General features: G+C 43.7%; 1 long non-coding RNA gene across 5 annotated transcripts in view; it reads right to left on the reverse strand.

The window, feature by feature from the left end:
- LOC307181310 overlaps positions 1–13,705 on the reverse strand; it is an 843,792-nt gene that overhangs the window by 749,962 nt on the left and 80,125 nt on the right. For 3 of the 5 annotated variants that reach the window (XR_013826402.1, XR_013826405.1, XR_013826408.1), the window contains exons 1-2: positions 6,901–6,953; positions 3,739–3,824 (exon numbers count right to left, since the gene is read on the reverse strand). This is a non-coding gene — a long non-coding RNA (uncharacterized lncRNA). Of the gene's footprint in view, positions 1–3,738; positions 3,825–6,900; positions 6,954–8,479; positions 8,537–13,705 lie in introns of those variants that run through there. The other 2 variants (XR_013826404.1, XR_013826403.1) reach the window with 2 other exon arrangements.

Here is a 13,705-nt window from a genome sequence, read left to right on the forward strand (position 1 = left end):
TAGACTGAAGTAAGGCTGCCAAGAGGACTTGAAAGCGGGGCAGAATTGCAGGAAACCGATTTCAGGAGGTAGACTGGAATTGCATTGAAAGCATAGGAAAAGAGGCAGAACGTCCACAATGATGCACTTGGCCAAAAAGGGCGTATGCGTTTTTTCCTGAATATATTCAGGAAAAAACGCATACGCCCTTTTTGGCCAACCAAGCAAGCTTGCAAAGGAAATCTGCACTACAATGAAGTCTCACTTCCCCCCGGTCAAAAGGGCCATCTGAAAAAAGTGTAAAATCCAGAAAGGCGGGACAGGCCATGGAGAACTGGGAGCCTTGTTATGCTGATGGGCGGGATGTAAATTGCCAACAACCACTTGGGAGAAGTGTATGGTGTTTCCTGAAACATCTAAAAAACAAAGCAACAGAACCTAGGGCACTTCCACTTATGGTCCTATAGCTTAGGGAAATTAAAATCAAAAAGACACAGCCACCCCAAAGTTTGGAACGGCTCTGTTTACAAGAACCTCGTTTACAGTACAAGTTCAACATCGAAGAAAGTGAAAAATGGATAAAGAAGTTGTGGTATTTACTTACAAAGCAATATCACTCAGCAATGAAATCTGTGTCATCAGGCCCTTAGCATCACAATGAGTGGATTCAGGTATGATGATTCTAACTGAAATAAGTCACACAGAAAAAGAAACATCATAAGATATCAGTAATACACGGAATGTAAACTTGGCTACACAGGAACTGAATTACAGAACAGAACAGGGTCTCAAATTTAGAAAACCAACTTATGCTTGCTTAAGGGGAAAGGTGAGTTGGGGTGCTGCATAAAACCAGAGATTGAAATGAGCACAGATAAAGTTCCTTAAGCCAAATATGGAATAGACAAGAGCTACTCCTTGCTCAACGAAATGGACTCAACACCGCATATTAAACGCCTAAGAATGTACCTGACTAGTAAGTATCTTAAAACCTATGGATTGCTATGTCTCCGAAAGAGAATCAAGCATGTGTACATGGGCATAAACGCAGCAGTGATAGGATTGGAGAGGTTCGGTGAGCAAATGAACACCCTTTGAAGTCATATTGCATGGTACCCATTCCACGGGTTTCAAATACCCAGGTTTAAGGTATTCTTCCTTCAGCTAAAACATGCATGTGGAACCCAAGTATGATCAACCTTGTGAACGGGAGACGTGTTCAAATATGTCTCAGTTTTCCTCCCCTGGTACTCGGGTGCAACATTCCAGACGCTTTACTAACACTCTCCCCACTTGGAGAGTCAGCGCCTTTAACCTCCTGTTTGGCCCAGTTTGCAATTTCTGCGGAAGATGAACAGGAATAGGGAGAACCAATGAGAGACTAGCTGGAGGTGTCTGGTCGGGCAAATTTAACTCTCATTTCCCACCAGGAAGAGGAAATAACCAAAGGCTCAGCGTGCCGTGCCGGAACCAGATTAGGGCCTGAAGCCATCCTGCGGTGTTGCGGCCAGGTCACAAGAAAGCGAGTTGAAGAAAGGAGCTCAGGGGCACTGTAATTCACAAACCTGCAGAGTTATAAATGACAGCTATCGTCCAAACATAGACTGAAGTAAGGCTGCCAAGAGGACTTGAAAGCGGGGCAGAATTGCAGGAAACCGATTTCAGGAGGTAGACTGGAATTGCATTGAAAGCATAGGAAAAGAGGCAGAACGTCCACAATGATGCACTTGGCCAAAAAGGGCGTATGCGTTTTTTCCTGAATATATTCAGGAAAAAACGCATACGCCCTTTTTGGCCAACCAAGCAAGCTTGCAAAGGAAATCTGCACTACAATGAAGTCTCACTTCCCCCCGGTCAAAAGGGCCATCTGAAAAAAGTGTAAAATCCAGAAAGGCAGGACAGACCATGGAGAACTGGGAGCCTTGTTATGCTGATGGGCGGGATGTAATTTGCCAACAACCACTCGGGAGAAGTGTATGGTGTTTCCTGAAACATCTAAAAAACAAAGGAACAGAACCTAGGGCACTTCCACTTATGGTCCTATAGCTTAGGGAAATTAAAATGAAAAAGACACAGCCACCCCAAAGTTTGGAATGGCTCTGTTTACAAGAACCTCGTTTACAGTACAAGTTCAACATCGCAGAAAGTGAAAAATGGATAAAGAAGTTGTGGTATTTACTTACAAAGCAATATCACTCAGCAATGAAATCTGTGTCATCAGGCCCTTAGCAGCACAATGAGTGGATTCAGGTATGATGATTCTAACTGAAATAAGTCACACAGAAAAAGAAACATCATAAGATATCACTAATACACGGAATGTAAACTTGGCTACACAGGAACTGCATTCCAAAGCAGAACAGGGTCTCAAATTTAGAAAACCAACTTATGCTTGCTTAAGGGGAAAGGTGAGTTGGGGTGCTGCATAAAACCAGAGATTGAAATGAGCACAGATAAAGTTCCTTAAGCCAAATATGGAATAGACAAGAGCTACTCCTTGCTCAACGAAATGGACTCAAAACCCCATATTAAACGCCTAAGAATGTACCTGACTAGTAAGTATCTTAAAACCTATGGATTGCTATGTCTCCAAAAGAGAATCAAGCGTGTGTACAGGGGCATAAACGCAGCAGTGATAGGATTGGAGAGGTTCGGGGAGCAAATGAAGACCCTTTGAAGTCATATTGCATGGTACCCATTCCACGGGTTTCAACTTCCCAGGTTTAAGGTATTCTTCCTTCAGCTAAAACATGCATGTGGAACCCAGAGTATGATCAACCATGTGAACGGGAGACTTGTTCAAATATGTCTCAGTTTTCCTCCCCTGGTACTCGGGTGCAACATTCCAGACGCTTTACTAACACTCTCCCGACTTGGAGAGTCAGTCCCTTTAACCTCCTGTTTGGCCCAGTTTGCAATTTCTGCGGAAGATGAACAGGAATAGCGAGAACCAATGAGAGGCTAGCTGGAGGTGTCTGGACGGGCAAATTCAACTCTCATTTCCCACCAGGAAGAGGAATTAACCAAAGGCTCAGCATGCCGGGCCGGAACCAGATTAGGGCCTGAAGCCATCCTGCGGTGCTGCGGCCAGGTCACAAGAAAGCGAGTTGAAGAAAGGAGCTCAGGGGCACTGTAATTCACAAACCTGTAGAGTTATAAATGACAGCTATCGTCCAAAAATAGACTGAAGTAAGGCTGCCAAGAGGACTTGAAAGCGGGGCAGAATTGCAGGAAACCGATTTCAGGAGGTAGACTGGAATTGCATTGAAAGCATTGGAAAAGAGGCAGAACGTCCACAATGATGCACTTGGCCAAAAACGGCGTATGCGTTTTTTCCTGAATATATTCAGGAAAAAACGCATACGCCCTTTTTGGCCAACCAAGCAAGCTTGCAAAGGAAATCTGCACTACAATGAAGTCTCACTTCCCCCTGTTCAAAAGGGCCATCTGAAAAAAGTGTAAAATCCAGAAAGGCAGGACAGGCCATGGAGAACTGGGAGCCTTGTTATGCTGATGGGCGGGATGTAAATTGCCAACAACCACTCGGGAGAAGTGTATGGTGTTTCCTGAAACATCTAAAAAACAAAGCAACAGAGCCTAGGGCACTTCCACTTATGGTCCTATAGCTTAGGGAATTTAAAATCAAAAAGACACAGCCACCCCAAAGTTTGGAACGGCTCTGTTTACAAGAACCTCGTTTACAGTACAAGTTCAACATCGCAGAAAGTGAAAAATGGATAAAGAAGTTGTGGTATTTACTTAAAAAGCAATATCACTCAGCAATGAAATCTGTGTCATCAGGCCCTTAGCAGCACAATGAGTGGATTCAGGTATGATGATTCTAACTGAAATAAGTCACACAGAAAAAGAAACATCATAAGATATCAGTAATACACGGAATGTAAACTTGGCTACACAGGAACTGAATTACAGAACAGAACAGGGTCTCAAATTTCGAAAACCAACTTATGCTTGCTTAAGGGGAAAGGTGAGTTGGGGTGCTGCATAAAACCAGAGATTGAAATGAGCACAGATAAAGTTCCTTAAGCCAAATATGGAATAGACAAGAGCTACTCCTTGCTCAACGAAATGGACTCAACACCGCATATTAAACGCCTAAGAATGTACCTGACTAGTAAGTATCTTAAAACCTATGGATTGCTATGTCTCCGAAAGAGAATCAAGCATGTGTACAGGGGCATAAACGCAGCAGTGATAGGATTGGAGAGGTTCGGTGAGCAAATGAAGACCCTTTGAAGTCATATTGCATGGTACCCATTCCACGGGTTTCAACTACCCAGGTTTTAGGTATTCTTCCTTCAGCTAAAACATGCATGTGGAACCCAAGTATGATCAACCATGTGAACGGGAGACGTGTTCAAATATGTCTCAGTTTTCGTCCCCTGGTACTCGGGTGCAACATTCCAGACGCTTTACTAACACTCTCCCCACTTGGAGAGTCAGCGCCTTTAACCTCCTGTTTGGCCCAGTTTGCAATTTCTGCGGAAGATGAACAGGAATAGCGAGAACCAATGAGAGGCTAGCTGGAGGTGTCTGGACGGGCAAATTTAACTCTCATTTCCCACCAGGAAGAGGAAATAACCAAAGGCTCAGTGTGCCATGCCGGAACCAGATTAGGGCCTGAAGCCATCCTGCGGTTTTGCGGGCAGCTCACAAGAAAACGAGTTGAAGAAAGGAGCTCAGGGGCACTGTAATTCACAAACCTGCAGAGTTATAAATGACAGCTATCGTCCAAAAATAGACTGAAGTAAGGCTGCCAAGAGGACTTGAAAGCGGGGCAGAATTGCAGGAAACCGATTTCAGGAGGTAGACTGGAATTGCATTGAAAGCATAGGAAAAGAGGCCGAACGTCCACAATCATGCACTTGGCCAAAAAGGGCGTATGCGTTTTTTCCTGAATATATTCAGGAAAAAACGCATACGCCCTTTTTGGACAACCAAGCAAGCTTGCAAAGGAAATCTGCACTACAATGAAGTCTCACTTCCCCCCGGTCAAAAGGGCCATCTGAAAAAAGTGTAAAATCCAGAAAGGCAGGACAGGCCATGGAGAACTGGGAGCCTTGTTATGCTGATGGGCGGGATGTAAATTGCCAACAACCACTCGGGAGAAGTGTATGGTGTTTCCTGAAATATCTAAAATACAAAGCAACAGAACGTAGGGCACTTCCACTTATGGTCCTATAGCTTATGGAAATTAAAATCAAAAAGACACAGCCACCCCAAAGTTTGGGACACCTCCGTTTACAAGAACCTCGTTTACAGTACAAGTTCAACATCGAAGAAAGTGAAAAATGGATAAAGAAGTTGTGGTATTTACTTACAAAGCAATATCACTCAGCAATGAAATCTGTGTCATCAGGCCCTTAGCAGCACAATGAGTGGATTCAGGTATGATGATTCTAACTGAAATAAGTCACACAGAAAAAGAAACATCATAAGATATCAGTAATACACGGAATGGAAACTTGGCTACACAGGAACTGAATTACAGAACAGAACAGGGTCTCAAATTTAGAAAACCAACTTATGCTTGCTTAAGGGGAAAGGTGAGTTGGGGTGCTGCATAAAACCAGAGATTGAAATGAGCACAGATAAAGTTCCTTAAGCCAAATATGGAATAGACAAGAGCTACTCCTTGCTCAACGAAATGGACTCAACACCGCATATTAAACGCCTAAGAATGTACCTGACTAGTAAGTATCTTAAAACCTATGGATTGCTATGTCTCCGAAAGAGAATCAAGCATGTGTACAGGGGCATAAACGCAGCAGTGATAGGATTGGAGAGGTTCGGTGAGCAAATGAAGACCCTTTGAAGTCATATTGCATGGTACCCATTCCACGGGTTTCAACTACCCAGGTTTTAGGTATTCTTCCTTCAGCTAAAACATGCATGTGGAACCCAAGTATGATCAACCATGTGAACGGGAGACGTGTTCAAATATGTCTCAGTTTTCTTCCCCTGGTACTCGGGTGCAACATTCCAGACGCTTTACTAACACTCTCCCGACTTGGAGAGTCAGTCCCTTTAACCTCCTGTTTGGCCCAGTTTGCAATTTCTGCGGAAGATGAACAGGAATAGCGAGAACCAATGAGAGGCTAGCTGGAGGTGTCTGGACGGGCAAATTTAACTCTCATTTCCCACCAGGAAGAGGAAATAACCAAAGGCTCAGTGTGCCGTGCCGGAACCAGATTAGGGCCTGAAGCCATCCTGCGGTGTTGCGGCCAGCTCACAAGAAAACGAGTTGAAGAAAGGAGCTCAGGGGCACTGTAATTCACAAACCTGCAGAGTTATAAATGACAGCTATCGTCCAAAAATAGACTGAAGTAAGGCTGCCAAGAGGACTTGAAAGCGGGGCAGAATTGCAGGAAACCGATTTCAGGAGGTAGACTGGAATTGCATTGAAAGCATAGGAAAAGAGGTCGAACGTCCACAATGATGCACTTGGCCAAAAAGGGCGTATGCGTTTTTTCCTGAATATATTCAGGAAAAAACGCATACGCCCTTTTTGGCCAACCAAGCAAGCTTGCAAAGGAAATCTGCACTACAATGAAGTCTCACTTCCCCCCGGTCAAAAGGGCCATCTGAAAAAAGTGTAAAATCCAGAAAGGCGGGACAGGCCATGGAGAACTGGGAGCCTTGTTATGCTGATGGGCGGGATGTAAATTGCCAACAACCACTCGGGAGAAGTGTATGGTGTTTCCTGAAACATCTAAAATACAAAGCAACAGAACCTAGGGCACTTCCACTTATGGTCCTATAGCTTAGGGAAATTAAAATCAAAAAGACACAGCCACCCCAAAGTTTGGAACGGCTCTGTTTACAAGAACCTCGTTTACAGTACAAGTTCAACATCGCAGAAAGTGAAAAATGGATAAAGAAGTTGTGGTATTTACTTACAAAGCAATATCACTCAGAAATGAAATCTGTGTCATCAGGCCCTTAGCAGCACAATGAGTGGATTCAGGTATGATGATTCTAACTGAAATAAGTCACACAGAAAAAGAAACATCATAAGATATCACTAATACACGGAATGTAAACTTGGCTACACAGGAACTGCATTCCAAAACAGAACAGGGTCTCAAATTTAGAAAACCATCTTATGCTTGCTGAAGGGGAAAGGTGAGTTGGGGTGCTGCATAAAACCAGAGATTGAAATGAGCACAGATAAAGTTCCTTAAGCCAAATATGGAATAGACAAGAGCTACTCCTTGCACAACGAAATGGACTCAATACCGCATATTAAACGCTTAAGAATGTACCTGACTAGTAAGTATCTTAAAACCTATGGATTGCTATGTCTCCAAAAGAGAATCAAGCATGTGTACATGGGCATAAATGCAGCAGTGATAGGATTGGAGGGGTTCGTGAGCAAATGAAGACCCTTTGAAGTCATATTGCATGGTACCCATTCCACGGGTCTCAACTCTCCAAGTTTAAGGTATTGTTCCTTCAGCTAAAACATGCATGTGGAACCTAGATTATGATCAACCATGTGATCGGGAGACGTGTTCAAATATGTCTCAGTTTTCGTACCCTGGTACTCGGGTTCAACATTCCAGACGCTTTACTAACACTCTCCCCACTTGGAGAGTCAGTCCCTTTAACCTCCTGTTTGGCCCAGTTTGCAATTTCTGTGGAAGATGAACAGTAATAGCGAGAACCAATGAGAGACTAGCTGGAGGTTTCTGGATGGGCAAATTTAACTCTCATTTCCCACCAGGAAGAGGAATTAACCAAAGGCTCAGCGTGCCATGCCAGAACCAGATTAGGGCCTGTAGACATCCTGCGGTGTTGCGGCCAGGTCACAAGAAAGCGAGTTGAAGAAAGGAGCTCAGGGGCACTGTAATTCACAAACCTGCAGAGTTATAATTGACAGCTATCGTCCAAAAATAGACTGAAGTAAGGCTGCCAAGAGGACTTGAAAGCGGGGCAGAATTGCAGGAAACCGATTTCAGGAGGTAGACTGGAATTGCATTAAAGGCATAGGAAAAGAGGCAGAACGTCCACAATGATGCACTTGGCCAAAAAGGGCGTATGCGTTTTTTCCTGAATATATTCAGGAAAAAACGCATACGCCCTTTTTGGCCAACCAAGCAAACTTGCAAAGGAAATCTGCACTACAATGAAGTCTCACTTCTCCCCGGTCAAAAGGGCCATCTGAAAAAAGTGTAAACTCCAGAAAGGCAGGACAGGCCATGGAGAACTGGGAGCCTTGTTATGCTGATGGGCGGGATGTAAATTGCCAACAGACGCTCAGGAGAAGTGTATGGTGTTTCCTGAAACATCTAAAAAACAAAGCATCAGAGCCTAGGGCACTTCCACTTATGGTACTATAGCTTAGGGAAATTAAAATCAAAAAGACACAGCCACCCCAAAGTTTGGAACAGCTCTGTTTACAAGAACCTCGTTTACAGTACAAGTTCAACATCGCAGAAAGTGAAAAATGGATAAAGAAGTTGTGGTATTTACTTACAAAGCAATATCACTCAGCAAGGAAATCTGTGTCATCAGGCCCTTAGCAGCACAATGATTGGATTCAGGTATGATGATTCTAACTGAAATAAGTCACACAGAAAAAGAAACATCATAAGATATCACTAATACATGGAATGTAAACTTGGCTACACAGGAACTGCATTCCAAAACAGAACAGGGTCTCAAATTTCGAAAACCAACTTATGCTTGCTTAAGGGGAAAGGTGAGTTGGGGTGCTGCAAAAAACCAGAGATTGAAATGAGCACAGATAAAGTTCCTTAAGCCAAATATGGAACAGACAAGAGCTACTCCTTGCTCAACGAAATGGACTCAACACCGCATATTAAACGCCTAAGAATGTACCTGACTAGTAAGTATCTAAAAACCTATGGATTGCTATGTCTCCGAAAGAGAATCAAGCATGTGTACAGGGGCATAAACGCAGCAGTGATAGGATTGGAGAGGTTCGGTGAGCAAATGAACACCCTTTGAAGTCATATTGCATGGTACCCATTCCACGGGTTTCAAATACCCAGGTTTAAGGTATTCTTCCTTCAGCTAAAACATGCATGTGGAACCTAGATTATGATCAACCATGTGATCGGGATACGTGTTCAAATATGTCTCAGTTTTCGTACCCTGGTACTCGGGTGCAACATTCCAGACGCTTTACTAACACTCTCCCCACTTGGAAAGTCAGCGCCTTTAACCTCCTGTTTGGCCCAGTTTGCAATTTCTGCGGAAGATGAACAGGAATAGCTAGAACCAATGAGAGGCTAGCTGGAGATGTCTGGACGGGCAAATTTAACTCTCATTTCCCACCAGGAAGAGGAAATAACCAAAGGCTCAGCGTGCCGTACCGGAACCAGATTAGGGCCTGAAGCCATCCTGCGGTGTTGCGGCCAGCTCAAAAGAAAGCGAGTTGAAGAAAGGAGCTCAGGGGCACTGTAATTCACAAACCTGCAGAGTTATAAATGACAGCTATCGTCCAAAAATAGACTGAAGTAAGGCTGCCAAGAGGACTTGAAAGCGGGGCAGAATTGCAGGAAACCGATTTCAGGAGGTAGACTGGAATTGCATTGAAAGCATAGGAAAAGAGGCAGAACGTCCACAATGATGCACTTGGCCAAAAAGGGCGTATGCGTTTTTTCCTGAATATATTCAGGAAAAAACGCATACGCCCTTTTTGGCCAACCAAGCAAGCTTGCAAAGGAAATCTGCACTAAAATGAAGTCTCACTTCCCCCCGGTCAAAAGGGCCATCTGATAAAAGTGTAAAATCCAGAAAGGCAGGACAGGCCATGGAGAACTGGGAGCCTTGTTATGCTGATGGGCGGGATGTAAATTGCCAACAGACACTCAGGAGAAGTGTATGGTGTTTCCTGAAACATCTAAAAAACAAAGCAACAGAGCCGAGGGCACTTGCGCTTATGGTCCTATAGCTTAGGGAAATTAAAATCAAAAAGACACAGCCACCCCAAAGTTTGGGACGCCTCCGTTTACAAGAACCTCGTTTACCGTACAAGTTCAATATCACAGAAAGTGAAAAATGGATAAACAACTTGTGGTACTTACGTACAATGCAGTATCACGCAGCAATGAAATCTATGTCATCAGGCCCGTAGCAGCATAATGAGTGGATTCAGGTACGATGATTCTAACTGAAATAAGTCACACAGAAAAAGAAACATCATAAGATATCACTAATACACGGAATGTAAACTTGGCTACACAGGAACTGCATTCCAAAACAGAACAGGTTCTCAAATTTAGAAAACCAACTTATGCTTGCTTAAGGGGAAAGGTGAGTTGGGGTGCTGCATAAAACCAGAGATTGAAATGAGCACAGATAAAGTTCCTTAAGCCAAATATGGAATACACAAGAGCTACTCCTTGCTCAACGAAATGGACACAAAACCCCATATTAAACGCCTAAGAATGCACCTGACTAGTAAGTATCTTAAAACCTATGGATTGCTATGTCTCCGAAAGAGAATCAAGCATGTGTACAGGGGCATAAACGCAGCAGTGATAGGATTGGAGAGGTTCGGTGAGCAAATGAAGACCCTTTGAAGTCATATTGCATGGTACCCATTCCACGGGTTTCAACTACCCAGGTTTAAGGTATTCTTCCTTCATCTAAAACATGCATGTGGAACCTAGAGTATGATCAACCATGTGATCGGGAGACGTGTTCAAATATGTCTCAGTTTTCGTACCCTGGTACTCGGGTGCAACATTCCAGACGCTTTACTAACACTCTCCCCACTTGGAGAGTCAGTCCCTTTAACTTCCTGTTTGGCCCAGTTTGCAATTTCTGTGGAAGATGAACAGGAATAGCGAGAACCAATGAAAGACTAGCTGGAGGTGTCTGGATGGGCAAATATAACTCTCATTTCCCACCAGGAAGAGGAATTAACCAAAGGCTCAGCGTGCCGTGCCAGAACCAGATTAGGGCCTGAAGCCATCCTGCGGTGTTGCGGCCAGGTCACAAGAAAGCGAGTTGAAGAAAGGAGCTCAGGGGCACTGTAATTCACAAACCTGCAGAGTTATAAATGACAGCTATCGTCCAAAAATAGACTGAAGTAAGGCTGCCAAGAGGACTTGAAAGCGGGGCAGAATTGCAGGAAACCGATTTCAGGAGGTAGACTGGAATTGCATTGAAAGCATAGGAAAAGAGGCAGAACGTCCACAATGATGCACTTGGCCAAAAAGGGCGTATGCGTTTTTTCCTGAATATATTCAGGAAAAAACGCATACGCCCTTTTTGGCCAACCAAGCAAGCTTGCAAAGGAAATCTGCACTACAATGAAGTCTCACTTCCCCCCGGTCAAAAGGGCCATCTGAAAAAAGTGTAAAATCCAGAAAGGCAGGACAGGCCATGGAGAACTGGGAGCCTTGTTATGCTGATGGGCGGGATGTAAATTGCCAACAACCACTTGGGAGAAGTGTATGGTGTTTCCTGAAACATCTAAAAAACAAAGCAACAGAACCTAGGGCACTTCCACTTATGGTCCTATAGCTTAGGGAAATTAAAATCAAAAAGACACAGCCACCCCAAAGTTTGGAACGGCTCTGTTTACAAGAACCTCGTTTACAGTACAAGTTCAACATCGAAGAAAGTGAAAAATGGATAAAGAAGTTGTGGTATTTACTTACAAAGCAATATCACTCAGCAATGAAATCTGTGTCATCAGGCCCTTAGCATCACAATGAGTGGATTCAGGTATGATGATTCTAACTGAAATAAGTCACACAGAAAAAGAAACATCATAAGATATCAGTAATACACGGAATGTAAACTTGGCTACACAGGAACTGAATTACAGAACAGAACAGGGTCTCAAATTTAGAAAACCAACTTATGCTTGCTTAAGGGGAAAGGTGAGTTGGGGTGCTGCATAAAACCAGAGATTGAAATGAGCACAGATAAAGTTCCTTAAGCCAAATATGGAATAGACAAGAGCTACTCCTTGCTCAACGAAATGGACTCAACACCGCATATTAAACGCCTAAGAATGTACCTGACTAGTAAGTATCTTAAAACCTATGGATTGCTATGTCTCCGAAAGAGAATCAAGCATGTGTACATGGGCATAAACGCAGCAGTGATAGGATTGGAGAGGTTCGGTGAGCAAATGAACACCCTTTGAAGTCATATTGCATGGTACCCATTCCACGGGTTTCAAATACCCAGGTTTAAGGTATTCTTCCTTCAGCTAAAACATGCATGTGGAACCCAAGTATGATCAACCTTGTGAACGGGAGACGTGTTCAAATATGTCTCAGTTTTCCTCCCCTGGTACTCGGGTGCAACATTCCAGACGCTTTACTAACACTCTCCCCACTTGGAGAGTCAGCGCCTTTAACCTCCTGTTTGGCCCAGTTTGCAATTTCTGCGGAAGATGAACAGGAATAGGGAGAACCAATGAGAGACTAGCTGGAGGTGTCTGGTCGGGCAAATTTAACTCTCATTTCCCACCAGGAAGAGGAAATAACCAAAGGCTCAGCGTGCCGTGCCGGAACCAGATTAGGGCCTGAAGCCATCCTGCGGTGTTGCGGCCAGCTCAAAAGAAAGCGAGTTGAAGAAAGGAGCTCAGGGGCACTGTAATTCACAAACCTGCAGAGTTATAAATGACAGCTATCGTCCAAAAATAGACTGAAGTAAGGCTGCCAAGAGGACTTGAAAGCGGGGCAGAATTGCAGGAAACCGATTTCAGGAGGTAGACTGGAATTGCATTGAAAGCATAGGAAAAGAGGCAGAACGTCCACAATGATGCACTTGGCCAAAAAGGGCGTATGCGTTATTTCCTGAATATATTCTGGAAAAAACGCATACGCCCTTTTTGGCCAACCAAGCAAGCTTGCAAAGGAAATCTGCACTACAATGAAGTCTCACTTCCCCCTGGTCAAAAGGGCCATCTGATAAAAGTGTAAAATCCAGAAAGGCAGGACAGGCCATGGAGAACTGGGAGCCTTGTTATGCTGATGGGCGGGATGTAAATTGCCAACAACCACTTGGGAGAAGTGTATGGTGTTTCCTGAAACAACTAAAAAACAAAGCAACAGAACCTAGGGCACTTCCACTTATGGTCCTATAGCTTAGGGAAATTAAAATGAAAAAGACACAGCCACCCCAAAGTCTGGAACGGCTCTGTTTACAAGAACCTCGTTTACAGTACAAGTTCAACATCGCAGAAAGTGAAAAATGGATAAAGAAGTTGTGGTATTTACTTACAAAGCAATATCACTCAGCAATGAAATCTGTGTCATCAGGCCCTTAGCAGCACAATGAGTGGATTCAGGTATGATGATTCTAACTGAAATAAGTCACACAGAAAAAGAAACATCATAAGATATCAGTAATACACGGAATGGAAACTTGGCTACACAGGAACTGAATTACAGAACAGAACAGGGTCTCAAATTTAGAAAACTAACTTATGCTTGCTTAAGGGGAAAGGTGAGTTGGGGTGCTGCATAAAACCAGAGATTGAAATGAGCACAGATAAAGTTCCTTAAGCCAAATATGGAATAGACAAGAGCTACTCCTTGCTCGACGACATGGACTCAACACCCCATATTAAACGCCTAAGAATGTACCTGACTAGTAAGTATCTTAAAACCTATGGATTGCTATGTCTCCGAAAGAGAATCAAGCATGTGTACAGGGGCATAAACGCAGCAGTGATAGGATTGGAGAGGTTCGTGAGCAAATGAAGACC

The sequence above is a fragment of the Stenella coeruleoalba genome (assembly GCF_951394435.1).
Source record: "Stenella coeruleoalba genome assembly, contig: scaffold_91, whole genome shotgun sequence".
Taxonomy (NCBI): domain Eukaryota; kingdom Metazoa; phylum Chordata; class Mammalia; order Artiodactyla; family Delphinidae; genus Stenella; species Stenella coeruleoalba.